Here is a 7,785-nt window from a genome sequence, read left to right as displayed (position 1 = left end):
GAATTCTTTAGGGGTAGATATCTCAGGTTATGTATCTCTGTATCCATAGTACAAAGTTTGTAGCAATACACTTGAATAGAGTTGGTACTAAGCACATAGTGAATCCTGAAATGATTTTCAAGATTGCCGCGTAAGGTAACTCTGTTGACTAGTAACTCAAATAACAAAAAGTAAGTAAAAATAAAAAAGGAAATTGATCTCTATCATGGAACTCATTAATATGACCTGGATACACAGGGAAAACAAACTGAGCTCTCCAGCTATAGAGAAGTCTCTGTTAAGGAATACAGATCTAGGACAAAATTCTTATCTTAAAAAAGAAAAACTCCCTTTAGTGGATGTCATCTTAACCGTCATTACCATCTGGTTTGTTGGAAGCGGTTGTTAAAATGGCCAACATACAACAATCTCTCTTTTTTCAAACTATACCCATGTCAAAATGGTAAATTCGTATTAACAAAATAGTTGAAACCACAGCTGCACAGACATACCTGAGCAGTATCAGGCATATTTATGAAGGAGTAGGACACTAATTTTTTATTTCCTACCCACAAACCTCTACAAAGAATGCCCCTATGTCCTTACGCTCCCTAAAATACAAGAACCTTCTAATGAGGTGTCTTTCCTCTGCCCCACAGTTATCCAAATGCATGCACTTAGCTCTGCTATTGCTGGGCTGTCCTCTAAAATAAAATTCAAATTTCTTCTCCCAACTGCAGCAAATATAACTTCAGAGGAAAAGTACTTTTCACATATATTGCTGTGAAATAGGCATTTTCAAGATCTCTAGTTTTATAGATATGGAAACTGAGGTTCACAGAACTGAAATACTGGTTCAAGTATAAACAACCAGTTAAGAGAGAGTTAATATTGAATAGAATAGTAATTGTGAGAATGAACTTTGGAATCAGATGATCCTGTGCTCTAATTTCTACTTTTCTACTTACTAGCTATATGACCTTGTACAAATTAATTTGCCTTTCTGATCTTTAATTTTCTATATTGTAAAATAGGAAAAATAATGCCCATTTCAGTAAAAATTAGTTAGTTGCTTATGTAAAACATCTAACCAAATTGTCAAAGTGCCTGAAAGAGTTATAAATCTTAACTAAGCTCAAGAATATAAAGAAAAACATGAACACAATGAGTAGAGAAATGGTAGATATATGAAAATGCAAATGGAACTTCTAGAAATGAAAAATGCAATGTGTGAAATGAAATATACACTGGATGATGGGATTAACAGCCAATTAGAAGCTATAGAAGAAAATAGTAAATTTGAGAACAACACTATACAAACAATGCTATGTGAAACATAAAGAGGAAAACAACCTGAAGTAAATTAACAGACCCTCAGTAAACTAGAGGACCATATCAAGCAATCATGTAGTATAATATATAAAATTGTGGTTCCAGAAAAGGAGATACTTGGAGAAATAATAAAAAATAAATGTTCAAATGTAAAGAAAACAAAAAATCCACATATCTAAGAAGGTCGTCAGATAGTGAATCAAATAAACATAATGAAAGTCACACCAAGGCACATCACAATCAAGTTGCTGAAAACCAGTGACAAAGTGAAAGTCACGAAAGCAGCTGGAGGGAAAAATACACACACACATTAGATAGAGTAGAACAGAGATAAGAATAAGAGCCAGTTTCTAATCAGAAACTACATGATCTGAACACAATAGGACCGCATCTTTAAAAACGGGAAAGGAAAATTTTGTCATTAGAAGGATAATACAAGATTATATTTTAAAAAATGGTCATGGTAACGAAAAATGTAATGGATTACCGCATTTTAGCAAACAAAATTATTTAGCAATTGAGATAAAAAAATATTATTTTCAATAGTACACCACACATAAGAAACATTTACAGATAAATTAACAAACATGAAAGATGAGTATACCAAAAATTATATAACATTACTAACAGAAGTTATGCTCAATTGATTGTCAGCAAAACTGCTAAGGTAATTCAATGGGAAAAGGATGGTCTTTGTAACAAATGGTGCTGGAGAAACTGGATATCTGTATGGTAAAATAATTTTAACCTTTTCTTCACATCACATACAAAATCAACTCAAAACGAAACACAGACCTCAACATAAGAGCAAAAATTATAAAACTTCAAGAAGAAAAATGAAAGAAATCTTTGTGACCTTGGGGTAGACAAAGATTTCTTAGCTAGTACAAACAAAAAAACATGAATAATAAGACAGAAAAAATCAATAAATTGGTCTTCAATAAAAGTTTTTTAAAAATTGCCTTTGACATACACTTAAAAAGACTTGGAGAAAATATCTGCAAATTATATGCCTGGTAAAGTAATTATATTTAGTATAAATTATTTTAAAAATCCTCTAAACTCAGTAATAAAAGACAAACAGTGCAATTTTAAAAGGGGCTAAAGATTTGAATAGACACATTACCAAAGAATGTGCATGAATGCTAAATAAGCACAGTAAATATAGCTAAGGGAATGCCTGGGTTACAATCCTGGCTCAGTCACTTCTCATGGAACATGGACAGGTTTACTACTTTGTCCTGTTTGCCTCAATTTCCTCATAAAGTATCAATAATAATAGAACCTAACTTCATAGAATTGAGTTGAAGATTAAAGATTTGCAATGATATAAAGTACTCAGAAAAATGCCTGTCACATAGTAACTGTGCAGTAAATATTGGTTATAGTTGTAATTATCCGGACCTCTCAGCCTGAAAATTTCTTTTGGGAAAATTTCTCATCGTAGTGTTTTTTCTCTATGGCCACACATTTTCGTATGTTCTAACCTCTTCTCTCAGGAAAAAGGAAGGTGATGGGTGAGAGAGGACTTGGCCAGCTTGAGTTTTGACATGCTATTTTGAGCATTAAATGAAATAATCCTTGCAAAGTACTTAGCTACGTGCTTGGCACAGAGATCATATTCAATAAATGTTAATTAGTGTAGCTTTTCTTTTAGATGTCTAGCATGAAGCTGGGTCTATAGACTGTACTGTAAAGCCATTGCTGAATAAATATATCAGTATTTAGGCTTTAACTTCAATGCATGAGGAATTGTATTTCTGGCCTTTTTGCTATAGCATCATAGGACCCCCAATTTACTATATGTTCAATAAATATTTTTAGCTTCCTCTGGAGAGGAGAAAGAAGAGGAGAATATTAGCTGATTGCAGCTCCTTGGCTGCAAATTTTCTGCAGGAACTGAGGTTAGCGATTTAGTGGGAGTAACGCTAAATGTGTTAAGCATTCTTAGAAAACCACATTTACATTGATTATGCATTGTCAGTGGAACATTCACTGGAAACTGTACCAGTGAGATGCTGAGTGGTGATGAGTTTTCTCTAGTCTGCCCAAAAGGTCTCACCAGGCTTCTCCTGCCAGCAACTGGCATTTGAGAAAGTTTAGCTCAGAGTGAGAGGTGCTGTCTGTGACTACAGAACAGAGCAAAGCTAAGAGGCCCATAAGGGGATTGAACCTATGACCTGATCCTCATTAGCACATTGTTCTAGCCGACTGGGAAATAATGCAGACTCCTTGAGTGTTAGCAAATACTGACCTACTTAGATATGAGGGATAAAAGCACACATTTTCCCTCCGACATCAGCACAATCTGTCTCTGGGAATTGAAAAGACAGAGAAAGCCCTTTTACAGGGAATTTCTGGGTCAATAACTCTCATCTCATGCTCCTACAGTAATTGCTGGATTATGTTCCCCAATTATTCTTCCATCCAATAACTGCTTTTCTGCCTACCCACCCATGTTCCAACAAGTATTAGACAACATGTCGGGCCATTTGAGGCTTTTGTGGCATCAGTCATCTTTACATAACTAGATCCCTCTGCTTAGAATACTGCCATCCCTCACCACCCCCACCACTTTCACTCCTATACCTCACCTCCACTCATCTGGCTCACATGTGCTCATCCTTCCTGTATTAGCAAGTTGTCTGAGAAGCCTTCAAGAATTCTGACACCTGGGTTAGGTACCCGTTCTGTGTGTACCTCTGTACACCATACTCCCCCATCACAGTACTTACTACATTGTAGTACCATAGTCTGTGTTCTCTCTTCCCAGCACCCAAGGCCCAGAACACCTTACCTGCAAGAGCTCTGTCTTGTGCAGAGTTAAATCCTATCAACGCTGCACCTGGCAAAAAGTAGAAATTCAATAAGTGTTTGTTGAATAAATGAATGTTTGGAGGAAATTCCAATTTTCCTCTTACATATTAAATACCTCAAGTTGTGCTAAATACTATTAAAAAGTACTTAAATAGCACTTACATCTAGCTATTCTGACTGGCACATCTCAATTCTTGGCTTTTGCTGAAGTAGGATGAGAAAGTGCTTTGGAATCATACAGACCTAAATTTAAATTCCCAAGTGATTATTAATTACCTGCTTTTTAATGTTTCTAATATAAGGATAATACCTGCCTCATAGAGTAATTGAGAAGGTAGAATAAAAAATATATATGAAGTTCCTGGTGCTCAATAAACAGTATGTTCTCACTTTCCATTTTCTGATTAATTAGCTTTCTCATAAATTTGTTTGGTCTTGCATTAGGCAATAAATATTACTTGCTAATACACACACATACATATAATATAGTCTTTCAAGTTAATTGGAAAAGCATAAAAAATTTAGAAATCAAATATATTTCTGTGTGAATAGATATGTATATATATTTGCTTTTCAATACTTTAAAAATATCACAAATATAAACTCTTTAAAATTGGAAAGGAAGAAAAGTATAAAAATATATATATATATTTGCTTTTTATGCTTCAGGAAATCTGAATAGCCTTATTTCTATTTGACAAGTTGAATTTGTTTTTAGGAATGTCGATAAAGAAAGCTCCTTCCTGGTCCATAATTTGTCAACTGATAATTTTTAAACAGTAGTATTTTCTAGATTCTATATATTTCAAGATAAACATATAAAAATGATTAGAAATAAAAACTAAAGACATTTTTTTGGCTCAATTTTGGGTTGTCCTTAGAAAACTATGGACCGGACAATTGAAGAGCTAATGAAATTAGATAAAGAATAGTATATTTGTTGAAAACTTAACGATGAAAAAGTCAATAATTTCTAAAATGCATATAGCATAAATGCTTTATGCTTAAGATAAACCCTCATGGCTTGTTGTTTACCTTCTTTAGCCTCTTTTTCCTAGATTAATAAATATAGATGATTCTTCCTTTCAAGATAATTGGAAGATTTATAATTGATGTATATCAAGTTACTCACCCAGGGAACGCACAGAAAATTAACAGCAAATTCCCTTTGAATATTCATAATGTTCTCTGAAAAGCACCCAGCTTATTACACATAGCAGTAGACTATTGAATTGTGTCATAGTTGAGTTACCTCCTAAGTGAAATCTTCCTTACCTATTCCTCTCTGCACCTAACCCATTCCAGTTATGAATAATTTCTTCTTCCTCTGGTCTGCAATGACATTTCATTCATCTTCTCATAATAGCAGGCATGTGCATACTATAGTCAGATAGCCTAATTATTATTTTGAAAGTTTGTTCTCCACATACTCAGGTGCTCTCCAAGATAATGACTATCTTACTCACCCTGTTTCTCCAATGCCTTACAAAATTTTCCAGGAATGATGTAAAGAATGAATGAATGGTAAGAATCCATTTGAGACTTTCAGGATAAAACAACTCTGAATAGAAAATAATGTAAAAACTGTAAAACAGGTAGTCATAAACCATAGGCAGCAAGCCATACAGACAAACTAAATGAAATAATAGCTTTCAGACATTGGACAAAAAAGCAGTGGAAGACTGTGATCCCTGAGAAAAATAAAACAAATGATGTTAAGCCCTACAAATCTCCAGGTTACCAATGGAGGCAGTTTGTATGCTATAGTTCAAGGAAGAGAGAAATTGCAATTTGAGTAGGCCAAGGTGGCCAGAATATAGGGCATTACAGAAGAGGGAGCTTCACAGTATCAGAGGTGGGAGAGAGAGAGCTCTGAAGATCTTCAGAGGAGTTTCTCTGAAACTTTAACTGAGTACTTTTCTGCACAGACATGAGAAGAAACATACCAAGGCCAAGGAAAGATTCATCAGAAAACAAAAGGTTGAAAATTCCTCATACAAACCTGACAATAGTTTGTGTTCTCACGAGCCAAAATGGAAAGATATTGAGTAGAATCATCAGAAGGGTATCACCTCAGTATAAGAGTTAAATTATCCCTAGAAAAAATTGCTTTGAAGTGGCAATAAATCAAGCTTAAAATCAAGTCTCAAAGGAATCAAACTGATTTCAAGTAACTTAATTGTAATGGGAGGGTAAAAATGGAGGTTCTCAGACCATACATGAAGTGGTATAATATTATTTATAGGTAGGCTCTGGTGAGGTAAATGAGTATTTTGTAAGTCCTAGAGCAACCACTAAACTTAAAATAATAGATAGATGATTGATAGATAGATAATAGATAGATACATACATAGATACAGATAGATAGGCAATAGATAGATAGATGATAGATAGATAGATGATAGATAAAACAAAGAGATGTGGTCAGGAAGTCATAAGTATAATTAGAAAGGAATTGTAAAAAATTATTCAATTTAAAAAAAAAGCAAGAAAAGATAGACACCTAGAAAACAAATAGCAAGATAGATTTAAATTCAGACATATTGATTGCTACGATAAAATTAACAATTATATTAAATAATTTAATTGTAAAGCAGGATAGTTAAATTGGATTAAAAAACAAGATCCAACTAAATACTGTTACAAGAAGCCCATCTCAAATATAAAGAGTTTAAAAGTAAAAGGATAGAAAAAGATTCCATGAAAATAATAAACACAAGAAAGTTTGATTAACTGTATTTCCTACTCTCAGTCAAAGTAAAATTCAAAAAAAAAAATAATATAAAGTGGTTAATAGAAATACTTTATAGTGGTAAAGATGTCAATTCATCATTGAGACATAATGATCCTAAATTTGTATGCATGTGAAAACAGTTTCAAAATACATGAACTGATAAGGCAAATGAACAATTTGAGCTAAAGACATCAACATTCCTTTCTCCTCCAAATATTTTTAATTAAATTTATTGGAGTGACATTGGTTAATAAAATTATATAAGTTTCAGATGTACAATTCTATAATACATCATCTATATATTGCATTAGGTGTCCACCACCCAAAGTCAAATATCCTTCAATCACCATATATTTGATCCCCTTTACCCTTTTCTACTTCCTACCTCCCCCCTTTCCCTCTGGTAACCACAAAATTGTCATCTGTGTCTATGAGTTTTTTTGTTTGTTGTCTTGTTTTTTGCTTTCAGTTTTATATCTCACGTATGAGTGAAATCATATGGTTTTCAGCTTTTTCTGTCTGACTTATTTCACTTAGCATGATAATCTTAAGATCCGTTTATGTTGTCTCAAATGGCAGCACTTCATCTTTTCCATTATGTATATGTACCACATCTTCTTTATCAATACTCCTTTCTCAATAATTAATAGAACAAATAGAATCAGGAAGGATATAAAAAACTTGCATAATGTTATCAACCAATTTGACCTAATTAAAATTTGTGGAACATTCCACCTAACAACAGCCAAATGAACATTCTTTTAAGTGTATGTGGAATATTCACCAAGGTAAGTTATATGCTGAGACATAAAACAAATCTCCATAAATTATCTAAATTTATAAAAAAAATTGAAGTCTATTAATTGAAAATTAATTAATAAATCAGGAAATAAATTAGAAATTTTAAAAAAGGAAGATATTGA

This window comes from Pteropus medius, unplaced genomic scaffold (assembly GCF_902729225.1).
Source record: "Pteropus medius unplaced genomic scaffold, Ma_sr-lr_union100, whole genome shotgun sequence".
Classification (NCBI taxonomy): Eukaryota; Metazoa; Chordata; class Mammalia; order Chiroptera; family Pteropodidae; genus Pteropus; species Pteropus medius.
The sequence above is the reverse complement of the archived record's forward strand: the minus strand, read 5'-3'. Positions refer to the sequence as shown.